The sequence below is a fragment of the Arvicola amphibius genome, chromosome 3, assembly GCF_903992535.2.
Source record: "Arvicola amphibius chromosome 3, mArvAmp1.2, whole genome shotgun sequence".
Taxonomy (NCBI): Eukaryota; Metazoa; Chordata; class Mammalia; order Rodentia; family Cricetidae; genus Arvicola; species Arvicola amphibius.
In genome coordinates this window covers 25,605,019-25,620,280 of record NC_052049.1, presented here as the reverse complement: position 1 = coordinate 25,620,280, position 15,262 = coordinate 25,605,019, and the positions used below count along the sequence as shown (strand labels likewise).

Below are 15,262 nucleotides of genomic sequence, written 5' to 3'. Positions count from 1 at the left end.
TTACCACCTCCTCCAATCAATAGTCCTAGAAATCAATTCACAATTTTTTGCCTCCAAAGATGTAAAGCTGGACCTACTCTTGATTTATTTCCAAAACTTAATTTGCTATACTTTTATAAAACTTATTTCTATTATTTTCAGTTATAGATAAGTGTGTGTGCCTGCATATAGGTATGTGCAAATGAGTGCAGGCACCGTGGAGGCCAGAGGCATTGGAATCCTGAAAGCTCGAGTTACGGACAGCTATGAGTTGCCTGACGTGGTTGCTAAGAACCAAATTCAGTTCCTCTGAAAGAAAAGCAAGTGTCCTAACAACTGAACTTTCTCTCTAGCTCTGACCCTCAATTAATCTACAATATTTTTATTGGTCACTAAGTATCATCTTTTTATTTTTATTGTTTAGTTTTTTTGAGACAAGCTGTTATAGGGGCCCATCTAGTGCCAAACTGACATTGTCACAGGAGAGTCTTGACTCCACCATCCTGTGTCTATCTCCCAAGTGTTGGGCTTAGAGGTGTTCATGACCACACCCAACATTAAGCAATATCTTTGACTTTTAGTGGAGTATTCACTGACAATATCTGACATACCTCCTTCTAGGAACTATTACAACATCCATGCCCCCTGAACTGCAAGTCAAAATCGATGATATAATCATAATATCAGCCTGAATATGTACAAGATTTATAGTTTACAAAGCACATGCATATACAAATAATGTTTTATACTTTTAAACACTGAAATGATTAGGAAAAAAGGATGTCAAATCTAACTATTCATACACAGTGGATCACAAATCCCACTTTTCACAATGCTCCCTCCTTCACATCAACTTTTATATCCCCAGCAGGAAGCAGCCTCCGTCTCTCGTCCCATCCATCTTGGGTGTCTTTGCCTCATGAATCTTCCTGGAGCTCTCTGATGATACATTAGTTCTGCATGCACACACCTTCAGGAGCCGACATTGCAAAATAAGTAAGTAAATAAATGTCTAAAACGAAATCTGTCTGGTCACAATTTAAAATCCTAAGCTTAGTTCCAATCACTCATTGAAAATCCTTAATTTTTAGAGAACCTTGAATGCCACTTTTTACTAGAATAACCAATCTTCACTTTGTACCTTTGTTGAGATTTGTTAGAGAACTGGACTCTTTCCTCTATCCTGTACATTGTAGTCCAGACATCTTTTCCTATATGAATCTCTTCTAGTGTGCATGTAGAATACTTGTTAAAATGTTTTTCCTATTTGATTTTTATAAAGTTAAACAAAGAACTATGATTTTAGAGAACTTACTAATGAAAATTCACAATGTTAAGCTTCATGTCCTTTTTAAGGGTTATTTCAAACATCATGTAGAGTCAACTCACAATACTACCAATAGGAAGTAAATTGATGTCTTTTTAAAATTAAAAATTCATTTATTTAGGAAAGGGCAAGGCATATGTAAAGGCACACATGTTGAGGTCAGAGAACACCCTGCAGGAATAGGCTATTTTCCTCCACCATGTGGGCCCCAAGGACACAATTCAGGTTGCCAGGCCCCACAGTTGAGCTATCTTGCTGGCCCAAATATCCTATAGCAAAAATTTAATAGGATCAATAAAATTTAAAGGCAGTAAAAATTTAAAAATTGAGCTTGCCTAGCATAGAAAAGAATTCTTGAGTTTGATTCCCAAGCGCCATTTCATTAAAAACAGTTAATAAAAATAGTACTAGTAAATTATTGCTTCAAATGATTATTTTCGTAGATAAAATAAGATTTCGAGTTATTTTTCCTTTCATTAAAAAGGGTATAGTTATCTAGTTATGATTCAAAATTCCATGAATAAAAGCTATGGATGTGCAGGAGGAAGTCAGCTACACCATTCTCAGTGTTTAGTTATTCGGGCCTGCAGGTGGGGACACTGCACAACCAGTGCTGAAGATTGAGCCCAGGGCTGTGGCATGCTATAGTCAACAAAGAAAATTCCCAAACTACGAGTTTTCTTCACCGACTCCAGATGACACAAAACCGTTATGCTGATGCTTTATTTAATAGACACTTCTCATGGTTGAGCTGCCAGCAGGCGGCCACAACAGAATAGCACGGTGCCGACCCCCTCCCACTATGGAAAATCTTATTCTAAAAAGTGAAAATAAAAGGAATTAATCACAGTGGTTTTTAAATGATGGCATTATTCTTTATGGTGGAGTGGCTTCCTAAAGGTAGAGGAAAACAGAAGGGCATCGGCATGGAAACAGGAGGAAACTGGGCATGCCTGAAATCAGTGGTATGATGATTTCAGGAAGGGCTTGAGCTGGAGCTACAGCACCGACTAGACAGCAGCTTCTCCACCCTTCCACTGCACATACGGAAGTAATCTGCCCCCTACTTTGGAAGTAGAATGCTTTGCATGCCTATTTACATTACTTTAACATATTCAAGACAGCTGAGCCCCACCCTACCACAGATAAAGGATACAGGCAACTCCTCCCTCTCCCATATACAAACCCCATATGATGTTTTAGAATGTGTAAACTGGTAAATATGATACCCTTCTGAAATGTTCAGAGAGAGTTAAGTCACATCCCACCACTGCATAATAAAATAGATTATTATAGCATATTTTAAAATCTGTGGCATACAAATAGACAAAGTAAAAATTAAAATAATCAGAGTAGGAGGAGATGGCAAGGTGGCTCAGTGGGTGAAAAGCCACATGCCACAGAAACATGACAACCTGGGTTTAATATCCCAAAAGTTGTCCACTGACCTCCACAACTATAAGGCATACCCACACTCACTCACCCACACTCATGTGCATCATACACACATGCACACAATAACAACATTTTTATTTTTTTTCTTTTTTTGTTTTTTCGAGACAGGGTTTCTCTACAGCTTTTTTTTTTTTAGAGCCTGTCCTGGAGCTAGCTCTTGTAGACCAGGCTGGCCTCGAACTCACAGAGATCCGCCTGCCTCTGCCTCCTGAGTGCTGGGATTAAAGGCGTGCGCCACCACTGCCCGGCTAATAACAACATTTTTAAAAGGTAATTATAGCTAGGGGTTTGGTTAAGTGGTAAGTAGTATATTTGCCTCTCAATTCCCCAGTACCATCCACTCGTGGGAAAAAAAGTTACTAAGCTAAATTGTGATTTAAAAAAAGAAGTTACTAAAGTAACGAACGAAAGCTGGAAGAAAATGATCTATTAATGAAGTTTTCTTAATTTTAATTTATTCTTTTAAAATTAAATGTGTACAACAATTCTTAACCATACCTACCCCTCACTACTCCCTCCAATGCCCACAACATTCCCCATCACATCTCTCTCCTGATTTCATGTCCTCCATTTATTTATTCATTTATTTTAACCTACTGAATACAAATGGTGCTAGCCATATGCATATAGAGTGGGGTTGTCCACTGTGGCATGGGGAAACTACCAGACCCCACCCACCCACAGGAAAAATGACTCTTTCTCCCACTGCAGCCAATGATAGTTTTACTAGGGGTTAGTTCTTGGGAGGCCTTCCAATGAACTCACAGAAGCTGTGGTTGGTTAGGTATACAAGACCAGTACAAGATCAAACCAGTTAATGCAGGAAGAGGGCAAGTGTTTAAATCACAAACTTAAGATTTCTGGCTTCTATACTACTTAGGAATCCAAGTCTAGATGTAATAACATTTAAAATTATTGTTTAAAATATTTTTTATTTATACATACAGGTAGCATACAGACTGAGAAGTTGAATACATTTATGAATATAAAATTGTTTCTATGGCTAGGTGTGGTGGCACATGCCTTTAATCCCAGTACTTACAGGCAGAGGCAGATGGATCTCTGTGAGTTCGAGGACAGCCTGGTCTACAAAGCAAGTTCCAGGACAACGAGGGCTACACAGGGAAATTCTGTCTCAAAAAAAAAACATACAAACAAACAAAAAAACACAACTGTTTCCAGTAAAGACATTTAAGATTTCCATCTATGAATTACCCATATCAGAATCTCCAGGAAGGTATTATTAGTACTTTTATTCCCAAATGTCAAATTCCATTTACTAAGTTCTTATAAAGGTAACAATCAAGCCACACTCTGGTTAAGGTGTAAAGAATAAAACTTAAAGAGCCCCTCCTTAAAAACTGCAGGAGCACATAAGGAAAACTGAAGCAGCAGGACTCCACTAACAAGAACAGACCAACTAGAACCAAGTTTCAAGACTGGCCACGATGCTGACTTTCAGAAGGTAACTTGGAGCTAAAATATAACATCCTTTCGTGAAAAAAAAAATGAGGTTCAGAGCTTCCTGTCACATAGTCGCTACATGCACGTGAACACACAGCAGATGCAGGACAGAGAGGGCTAGAAGGGGTGCACTAACGAGCCAAGTGGCCTAACAGAACAGCAGCGTTAAACTCACTCTAATTGGCAATAATTCTTGTAAATAGATGTCAGTTGTGGTTAAATGTCTTTACTACGAGGCAAAGATTAGTGGAGTTGCAAATGCCAGTGGATTATCTAAACCCGAGCTGTTGTTTCTCTTTTATGAGTTATAAGCCACCTAAAAAAGCATTGACTGTGTTTTTAGAGCCCATGAGAATTATAGTTTGGGCAGTCAGCCTTTCGGTGGGTGTGTCTGGTTTCCGTCTGCGCAGTGTCACGATGGTCACACGCCATGTAAGACACAGCTGGGAAGACCTCACCTGTTTCACTACTTTCTCTGAAACACTTAAAGGCAACCACTGCTGACACAAGGCTTCACCTTCCCATTAAAAATACTGAGATGGGAACTGGTTCTCATTCTTTCTTTTCACTGTGGCAAGGATAAAAACCAAACAACTGTTTCCCCAAATACCAAAGGAAGTCATAAAAATTGAAGCATGACAATTGTTAATTTTTAGGTTAGTATCAATAGTAATAGGCTTCATCTTGGCATTTTTATATCTATGTGCCATTATACTTTGTTCTCACTTGTTCCCTCCTCCACTCTCCATCCCAGACACCTCCCGCTCGAGCCATTTTCCTTTAGTCCCCTACTAAGTCTCCTCATGTTTTCCTGTTACACATATTCCATTACTCTAGATCCCACATTCCTTAAAAATCTACAAACATATATAAAAACACACACACTTTATATCAGGGAAGAAGCCATACCTCGTTTATCTTTCTGAGCCTGTCTTATTTTAAAACAAGCTCTAGATCCAGTCATTTCATTTTTCTAACTGCTAAACAATTTCCATTGTGCAAATGTGATATGGGATTCCCCTTTGTATGCTGTGAATACCATTGGTTAATAAAGAAATTGCCTTGGCCTGACAGGGGAGAACAGAGCTAAGCAGGGAAATGCTGCTTAACTAAACTGAATGCTGGGAGAAAGAAAGGTGGAGTCAGAGAGAAGCATGGAGCCTCCACTCAAGACAGACATTCTGAAACTTTGCTGGTAGGCCACAACCTTGTGGTGATGCACAGATTAATGAAGATGGATTAAATTAAGATGTAAGAGTTAGCCATAAATATGCTTAAGCTATTGGTCAAACAGTATTGCAAATAATATAGTTTCTGTGTGACTATTTCTGAGCTGCCCGGCGACTGGGAATCAACAAGTACCCCCCACACACACACACAACACATATGCACTACAGTTTCTTTATCTGTTCATTGGTTGATGACCACTAGGCTGGCTCTATTCCCTGGCTAGCATTAACAGTCCAACTATAAACATTGATATGTAAGTATCTGTACGCTATATAGCCTACTTAGTGAATGCTCACCAAAACAACCATTCCCAATGAAAATAATATTTCAATCAGTTCTGAATTATTTTCAGTTTTACTGGTATCACAAGCTTAAGAATCAATGGACCTAACATTAGTTATCGTCTAGTAAATATTAGTTTAATTAAGGATGTTGAATCATCTTATCTATTAATGAACACAATAAAATTAAGCTAGTAATAAAGAAATGATGAATAAAAGTAAGTTAAAACACCATCAGAATGATTATTTTCCACTCTCTATTTACTGAAGCTCTTCTACCAATGCCACACCTATTACTTCCTTTCTGTTTATTATAAACAGGACAAAGACAACTTTCTCGCTGCTTACACTTTGTCAATCACTATAAAGCACATGCCCACTGCAGGATCCTGGATGTTGTGCCTCCAATAGGTTCTTTTCTGATTCTAATTATACTTCCCAATCTCCTGGTTGCCCTGTGTATCTAGAATATCTTTCATCTGTACAATATAATTCTGGAAATGTTCCTTTTTAGCCACTTTTAAGTAGGACCCCTTAGATATGTGGATGCAGGACTACACTCTGGGTGCTCATCTTCAACTGTCCCCATATTTTTTTCCTTAGTGGAGATCACAGTACACAAGTAACAAAATTCTTATTAAATTTGGTGAATTTCTCAAAAATAAGGTGCTTATAGGTGTGGCCTCATTACTGGGTCTTCAATTCAACCCATTGGTCAAAATGTCTGCTTCTGTACCAATACCATGCTGTTCTTATTACTATAGCTTTTTAATACATTTTGAGATCAGGGATGGTGATACCTCCATAAGTTCTTTTACTATTTGGGACTGTTCTAGATATCCTGGGGTTTTGTGTTTCCATTTGGAGCTGAAAATTGTTCTTTCAAGATCTGTGAAGAACTATGTTTTAAGTTTGATGGGAACTGCATTGAATCTATTGATTGTTTTTAACAGAGTAGCTTTTAATTATGTTAATCCTTCCAATCCGTGAGTATGAGAGCTTTCCCTCTTCTGGTATCTTCTTCCATTTCTTTCTTTAATGTCTTGAAGTTTTTCATATAAGTGTTTCACTTGGTTAAAGTTACCCCAAGATGATAGATAGGTAGGTAAGTAGATAGATTAGATAGATAGATAGATAGATAGATAGATAGATAGATAGATAGATACAGATAGATGATGGATAGATAAAAATTAGGCTATTGTAAAGGGTATTGTTTCCCTAATTGTTTTCTCAGTCCATTTGTCATTTGTACACAGGAAAGTTACTGATTTTTGTATATTATTTTTGTATCCTCCTATTTTGTTGAAAGTGTAGGAGTTTTCTGGTGAAATTTTTCGGGTCATACAATCATATCATTTGCAAATAAAGATACTTTGATTTCTTCCCTTCCTATTTGTATCCCCTTAATCTCCTTTATTGTCTTATTTCTCTAGCTAAGACTTCAAGTACTATATTGAATAAGTACGAAGAGAGTGGATAACTTTGTCTTATCCCTCATTTGAGGTTCTCTCTACTTAGGTTGAGGTTGGCTGATGGAGTAGGGTCATCTGTCTATGTGTTACTTTCATTGGTTAATAAAGAAACTGCCTTGGCCCTTTCCTAGGACAGAAAAATTAGGTAGGCAGAGTAGACAGAACAGAATTGTGAGAGAAAGAAAGCAGAGTCAGGCAGACACCTCAGGCAGACACCATAGCTCTCCTCTCCAAGATGGATACAGGTTAAGATCTTTCCTGGTAAGCTACCACCTCATGGTGCTACACACATTAATAGAAATGGGTTAATCAAGATGTGAGATTAGCCAATAAGAGGCTGAAACTAATGGGCCAGCCGGTGTTTAAATGAATACAGTTTATGTGTTGTTATTTCGGGTGTAAAGCTAGCCATGCAGGAGCTGGGTGGGACAAAAGGCAGGCCCACTTGCCTCTTTCTACAGTTGGCTATAGGTTTGTGGAAACCACTTGATATGTCACTTGTATCCCTAGTCTCTCCAAGATGTTCATCCTGAAGGGATGTTAGATTTTGTCAAAGACTTTTTGCATTTAATGAGAAGATTGGATGGTTTTTTGTGACCGAATTTAAGACCTACTCCATGAGATAGAATTTGTCCTTAACACTGCCCAGGTGGCCAAGAACCTGAGACTAGATATGCCTGGCACCTGGGGGAAACCAAATGCTACTGTTCTGTTAAGTGAATACAACAATAACATGACTCCTAACAGTACTCTGCTAGAATCACAGATCAGTGTCTCGCTCAGCCATCATCAGAGAAGCTTCCTCCTGCAGTAGGTGGAACAAATACAGGGACCCACAGCCAGACAATGTGCAGCGAGTGAGAGACTCTGGAGCACAGCGATGTCTGCATCCAATCCCTTCCCTCGGGACTCAGGGACTCAGTAGAAGAGAGGGGAGAAAGACTGTAAGAGCGGGGGTGGAGGACACTAAAGAAACAAGGCCTTCTAAACACAGCTGAACCAATGCACATATAAATTCACAGAGACTGTGGCAGTAAGCACAGGTCCTGCACAAGTCTGTACTAGATAGGGTCCCAGGGCAGAGAGAACTCAGAAGCTATCTCCAACTGTTAACCACTACAAATAAAAAAAAAAAGTTTTCCTCAAGAGAGTCTCACTGGGGATGTAAACTACTCTTAGGGGAAGGCCCCAGCTCAGCCAACACCAAAAAAACTTAATGGCATCCTTGCAGGTCTGTCTCAAAATGCTTTGTCAGGGCTCCACCCGCCTTCTTTTTAAACCTTATAGGTTCTTTGTACATATATTATGGCTTCTGTGTTTGTGTTGTTATAGAATTTCTGTGTCTGTGAACATGTGTGTCTCTGCACCTTTTTGCGTTTCTTATGCTTTTTATTTGGCCTTTTCTTCTGTTTGTTTGTTTGTTCATTTTGTTCTACTCTGATTTGTTTGGTTTTGTTTTGTCTTATTTTCTTATTATTCTTTATATGACTGTTTTCTAATGAAAGAAAGGGTGTGGATTTGGATGGGAGGGTAGGTGGAGAGACTCTTGAAGAAGCTGGAGGAAAAACTGTAATCAGAATATATTATATGAAAAAATATTTTTTAACAAAAAGAAAAATAGAAAAAAATAAACTTGATGAATTTATAATGTTCAGTAAATAAAGACATAAAAGATGGAGTAGAAAAGAAAATCGGGAGGAAAATATAGAACTATAGAGAACAAGAACGATCAGGGTACCTGGGGTTGGCCAGTGTTAACAGTGGATAAGAAACAAACTAAAATGAACCGCCTCCAGTCACTCGGTTGCTCTTAAAACAAATAGTTGCTACTACAAGATACCCGTGACCAATACATAAAGTAAGTGCTTAGTTATCAAAACTACTGCTGAGAATGCTTATGCAAACCTAACAGGACTAGACTGCATGGGGTAGAAGGACATGAAAGAGAAATTCTAAGTACAAGAAAGTATACAATGAACCAAAGGAATGAAAAAAAGAACTGAAGGTCACATTTCTCAAAGGTCAGCAGTAGTAATAATAGTAGAAGTACTGACAGCAAAAGTAATTCTAGAGATGCAACAGCAGTGTGCTTGTCATGAGCAGAACTCGAGGAGACAAATGAGCAGAGGGCTATACAAGCTCGGTAGAACATGCATGTTAAATATGCAGCCTCTGTCTTTAACTCCACCATGCTCTGGTTCAGAAAAGTATTCCTTAAAGAGAAATTTAAGGGTATTACCTATATCTCAGTTTTCTTGCGGTCAGTATCAATTCTGTACTTTATATCTATCTTATATTTCCAGCTAGGATCACTGAGGAAAAGTTCCAGTTGTTTTTAAGGCAATAAAGAGTAAAGTGCAAAATTTGCTTCTTTAACTTTCTCTTTTACATGGCTGGTCATTTTGTCATTGCATAGACTATTTCTAAATTTGAAGGGACAATTTCCAGCTTACTGAAGTCAAGAATAAGCACTGCTTTAAGATCAAAAGGTAAGTTAGCACAGAAGGCAAGTATCTGTTCAGAGTTTAAACCAAAGTGTGACCTACTTTCATAACTTTTTAGCCTAGAGGGAAAGTCTTTAGATCTAAATGTCAGCATGTCCTTTTAAAATTATTACTGTGATTATTTTTAACTCCATCACTCTCTCGATGAAAAAAAGAACATACAATATGGTCTATTTACCAGAGCTAGTGAATACCACATCAGAAAGAGCAAGATGGGTTCACAGAACTACCAATAAAATACAGTGACAGCGACAAGAACTGCCAGAAATGCATTGGCAATGAAAGGAAGTTTTCATTGTGGAGTCCCTTCATTGCCTTGGATACATTTATTCTGAGAGAGAGAGAGAGAGAGAGAGAGAGAGAGAGAGAGAGAGAGAGAGAGAGAGAGAGAGAGAGAGAGAGAGAGAGAGAGACAGAGAGACAGACAGAGAGAGAGAGAGAGACAGAGAGAGACAGAGAGACAGAGACAGAGACAGAGAGAGACAGAGACTACTAATTTGTATTCTTCCTAAGTATGAGTGTAGTTCTCACCCTCAACAAAGAACTTCTCTTTGCAATAAAACATTACAAAAACCCAGAACCCATCGAAATGCATCCAATTCCAACGGTACATCTATAATAGAACACCTACACCTAAGGCTCAGGGACTGCTGAGAAAGAGAGGCAGAAAGATAGTAAAAGCCAGAAGATCAAGGATGTTGCTATGAGACTGTGACGCCTAGAAATGTCTAAAGCTACACAATGAAATCTCATCAACATGAGTGTCTAACGTGACCTGAACAAGGAAAACAGACACGCTAATGTTGATGGGGAAAATTCCATGAGGCCATAGCCCTACACAAAGAACTACAGGCAACTAGGGAATGCTGAGTAAAAGAAACAGTCTTCCCCAGGAAGAGCACACTGATTGGTTATCTAATACTAAAGGGTCAGCACTGAAACAAGCACACAAGTAATATTATACAGAGTAAGCAGGTTATATATAGGAATATAATTATAGATATACATTCATGTAACAGCAATTAGTAAAAAAAAGAGGTCATGAATTTCAAAGAGATCAAGGAAGGGTATATGGAAGAGTTTGGAGGGAAATGATGTAACTGCATTATAATCTCAAAAATAAGATATATAATTTAAAAATAAAGATGAAAAAGAGAATATTAATCTGGAAGGAAGATTGAATGGGAAGCACTAGGGAGAACTGGAAGGAGGTAGTGATGTCCTCAAAATACACTATATAAACATATTAAACTTTCAAAGAATAAAAAATATTTAAAAAGAAATAAATTGAATAGGTATTTTAAAAGTTTTTTATTGGTGGTTGTTTTTACTCTTTGCTCTATTCTTTAAGGGCCTGCCAATCAGCTCCCAAATAACCACACAGAGACTTATTATTACTTATAAATGCCCAGCCTTAGCTTGACTTCTTATAGTCATCTTTTCTTAACTCATTTTATCTTGCCTACCTTTCGCCTCTGGGCTTTTACCTTTCACTATTACTGTATATCTTTTCTTTCCTTCTTATTCCATGTCTGGTTGGGTGGCTGACCCCCGGCATCTTCCTCTCCTCTTTTTTTCACTCCTCCTTTCTTCTACCTTCTTCCTCCTATTTATTCTCTGCATGCCAGCCCTGCCTATTTCTCTCTCCTGCCTTGCTATTGGCCATTCAGCTCTTTTATTAGACCCATCAGGTGTTTTAGACAGGCAAAGTAACACAGCTTCACAGAGTCAAAAAATGCAACATAAAAGAAATGAAACACAATTTTGCAACATTAAGCAAATATTCCACATAATAAATGAATGTAAAGCATCTTTAACTAAGATTCTACAACAGGTTTTAGACTCGCCTTACCTAATAAAATGAAAATAGCGAGGTTTGGTGGTTCAAGACTATGATCCCAACCCTTGAGAGACTGAGGTAGGACGACAGTTCTGAATTTAAGGCCAGCTTGTCCTATACAATAAGTTCTGGATCAGAAATCAGTCAGTTTTTTTTGTTTTCATGACTATGTGTTTATGATCACAGTAATTCTCTTTAGTTACCTTCAACTTTTTTATAGAACAATTTCTTTACAAGGTACTTAAAGGAAATACATATGCATTTTTAAAGCCAAATGAACACAACAAGGTTAATCAACAGCTTCTCCAGAGGTGAGTAAATTAAACATTCAGGGAAACAATAAACTAAAACAAACCCAAACAGAGTAAATCATTACATAAAGAGCAGCAGCAGCAGCAATCACTGTGCCGAGGCTTTGACATCCTGTCCCTGACTGACCATTAGAAAGAGACTCAATGTGATGGAAACCCAATTATGTTTTAAAACTCAGTAAGGCAGGTTTAATCACTATATTACGAACAAGACTCCTGGTAGATATGAACTGTTATCCATCTCTGAAGACTCATCTAAACTTTCCTAAGTAAAGTTAGCAGTCCATTAAAGGAAAGCAGAGTTCTTACTGGAACTGTTGGTAAAAAGTTTAAGAATTATTCTTGAATGCTTTCCTGCCTCATTGGAGGACTGGGACTCTGCTCTGTGCTGTTACTCAGGTGTGCACACTCTGAGCCTCACTTTCACTTTCTCGGTTCTTGTGCTCACCCTGATCTAAGTCTGTTGTATAAAATCTGTCAACAGTTCTAACCGTGACTTGACCTCTGATGCCAGTGTCCCTTTGTAGAATATGAACTCTAAAGATGCCTCTTTTGTGGAGGATTTCCCAATTCTCTGATGGTGATCATGGTGATGAAATTGTGTTTTACACACAAAGTGTACCCTTGATTTCTGATTAGCAAGTCCTAAAGATTAATAATCAGGCCACTGTTTCTCAAATAGCTACTTTAAATTCCCCGTGTCAATATATAAAAAGTAAGTGGTACAGCTCACGTAGTAGAGCACTTCACTGCAAATGTAAAAGAACGTTCTCTTGATACAGAAGAGTGCACAAACACTTCACATTATTATTTTATCCCCACAACTACTATAACTACTATTGCTAGTCTTATTTTACATATGTGAAAAACTAAGTCTTTGAAAAGAGTCAAGCCTAGTGTAGTGGGAAACACATTACTCCCAGAAGATGTGGGAGGAAGCCAAACCAGCTACATAGTGAGTTTGATGCTAGCCAGGGCTACACTAGACCCTGCTTCAATAAAACAAGCTGTTAAATATTTGCCTACTATCATATATCCAGAAAGATTTTATACATAAGAAACCTAGATCTAAGCCGGGCGGTGGTGGCGCACGCCTTTAATCCCAGCACTCGGGAGGCAGAGGCAGGCATATCTCTGAGTTCGAGGCCAGCCTGGTCTACAAGAGCTAGTTCCAGGACAGGCTCTAGAAACTACAGGGAAACCCTGTCTCGAAAAACAAAACAAAACAAAACAAAACAAAACAAAAAAAAACAAAAAAAGAAACCTAGATCTACTTGACTTCAAAGGCATTGGCTCCAATCAATCTATCATGGTTTTGTTTGAGTTCCTGAGGACATTTGCACTTACTAATGGCTCTTTATGTTTCCTAAGCCTATACTTAAAGAAGGGTGCATACACACTACACTCTCTCTCACACAAACACAAACACATGCAAAAGAATGAGGAGGGTGAAACTGAGGAGGAAAGAACCACAGTGGACAACCAACAGTGTGAGTCTGAAAAAAAAAAAAAAAAAAAAAAAACCTAGCCCGAGGCTAAAAACCCTGAGTATTTTCAGTCAGATTCTAAGGAAGAAGGTAAAAGGCATGAATATAAACCCCAGCAATTAGTTACTTAATTCACCTAGTTACTTAGTTACCAAGTTGTAGGTGCAGCTGGGGATTTTGCAATGTATTGAGTCACTCCTTTCCCCCTTTACCTCACACAGACAGCCTCATATTAACAGGTGCCCTGCAGCCCCAGTCCCTCCTTAAGCTTTCCCTCCTCTCTTCCACACACTTAGCAGGGGTTGTACCTCATGTCTCTTATGCCCTTCCCATGCCTTTCAGTCCAATCTGGTCTTCAATTCTACTCTACATACTTGCTTGGCCTCTTACCAACTCTTATTTAGGATTGGCCTCACTCAAAAGCTGTTGTTCAATATCTGCCTGCCCCTTACCTCAATTTCCTCAAAAAGGACAGGGTCTTGCCCGGCAGTGGTGGCACATGCATTTAATCCCAGCATTTGGGAGGTAGAGAGGCAGATGGATCTCTGTGAGTTCAAAGACAGCAAGGGCTATTGAGAAACACTGCCTCAGATGAAAAGAAAAAGAGAAAAAAGGCAGGATCTTCTTGTGTTTATTGTCTTAGCTGGCTGGCCTGGAACTTCATAGACTAGGCTGACTGTGAACTCATAGATATCAGCCTGCTTTTCCCACTAGGTGTTGGGATTACCACCATCCCTGACTTCTAAACTAACTTCTTAATGACTACAAAAATGAATAAAGTATGAGTTGGAAAGATGGCTCAGCACTTAAGAGCACTTAAGGCTGCTCTTACAGAGGAGATGGGTTCAATTTCCAGAACCCACATGGTGGCTCACAATTAATTGTCTGTAACTCTATACCTGTGGCACACAGACATAATGCAGGCAAAACACCTGTACCTATTCAATAAAAGTAAAGGAAAACAAATAAACCTAAGGTCTATCATTTTCTCTTGCTTAAACCTTCCCTGTCAACTCACCTCGCCCCAAATGTCACCAAAGGGGGTTGGAGATGACAGTATACAGTAAAAATAGAGATTAGTTTGAGAAGCACAAATAACCTGTCCATTATTTTGTGACACAGAGTTTTTAGAATATTGGAAAATACTTTCCTGTTGGATAGAACAGAAGCACCTGGTCTTCGCCAATGGGAAAACTCCACAGTAATTACCAATCAGTATCAAACTTGATCGTAATATATTCTTAAACCAAAACTGCAGTCACATACCTACCCTACCCAAATGACAGCCTAACAACACACTGCAGTGCACAGCACAGGCTGGACACGGTGGTCGGGAGCTGAGCTCTCTACTGCCCAAATCAAGGGAAAGTACCATGCTGCATAGCACCCGTGCCAGCCCTCCGCACACGCCTGTAAGCACAGCTTCTACTGAGTGTGTATTGTATTCGCACAGTGAAAGAATCAGAAGAATTCTATTTTGAACCATCTAAGTCAGGGACTGTCTCCCTGATATAAGAGGCGCACTTTCTAAGAAGGCAGATATGAGAATACAACAGAACATTTTGGGCTTATATTTTGCGAAGTAAAATTATTCTTTGATTTGGATTTTAGATTTTTTTTGGGGGGGGGGTAAGTATTTTTAAACTAGTTTCTCTGTATAATAGCTCTAGCTATCCTGGAACTTGATTTCTAGACCAGACTGGACTTGAGCTCAGAGATCCGCATCCCTCTGCCTCCCAAGTGCTGGGATTAAAGGCATGTGCCACCAATGCCTGGTGTAAAATTATCATGTAAATAAACTTTTAATTATAAACTCTTAATTTATCAATACGCACACAAAAAAGAACAATAATTATAGTGGCTAGAGAGATGGCTCAATGGTTAAGAGCTATGGCTGCCCTTCCAGAGAACT

General features: G+C 38.7%; 1 protein-coding gene across 1 annotated transcript in view; it reads right to left on the bottom strand.

Annotated features, from left to right (window-relative positions):
• Wdr70 (WD repeat domain 70) overlaps positions 1 to 15,262 on the bottom strand; it is a 208,266-nt gene that overhangs the window by 52,893 nt on the left and 140,111 nt on the right. The gene's annotated exons all lie outside the window — the stretch shown is intronic.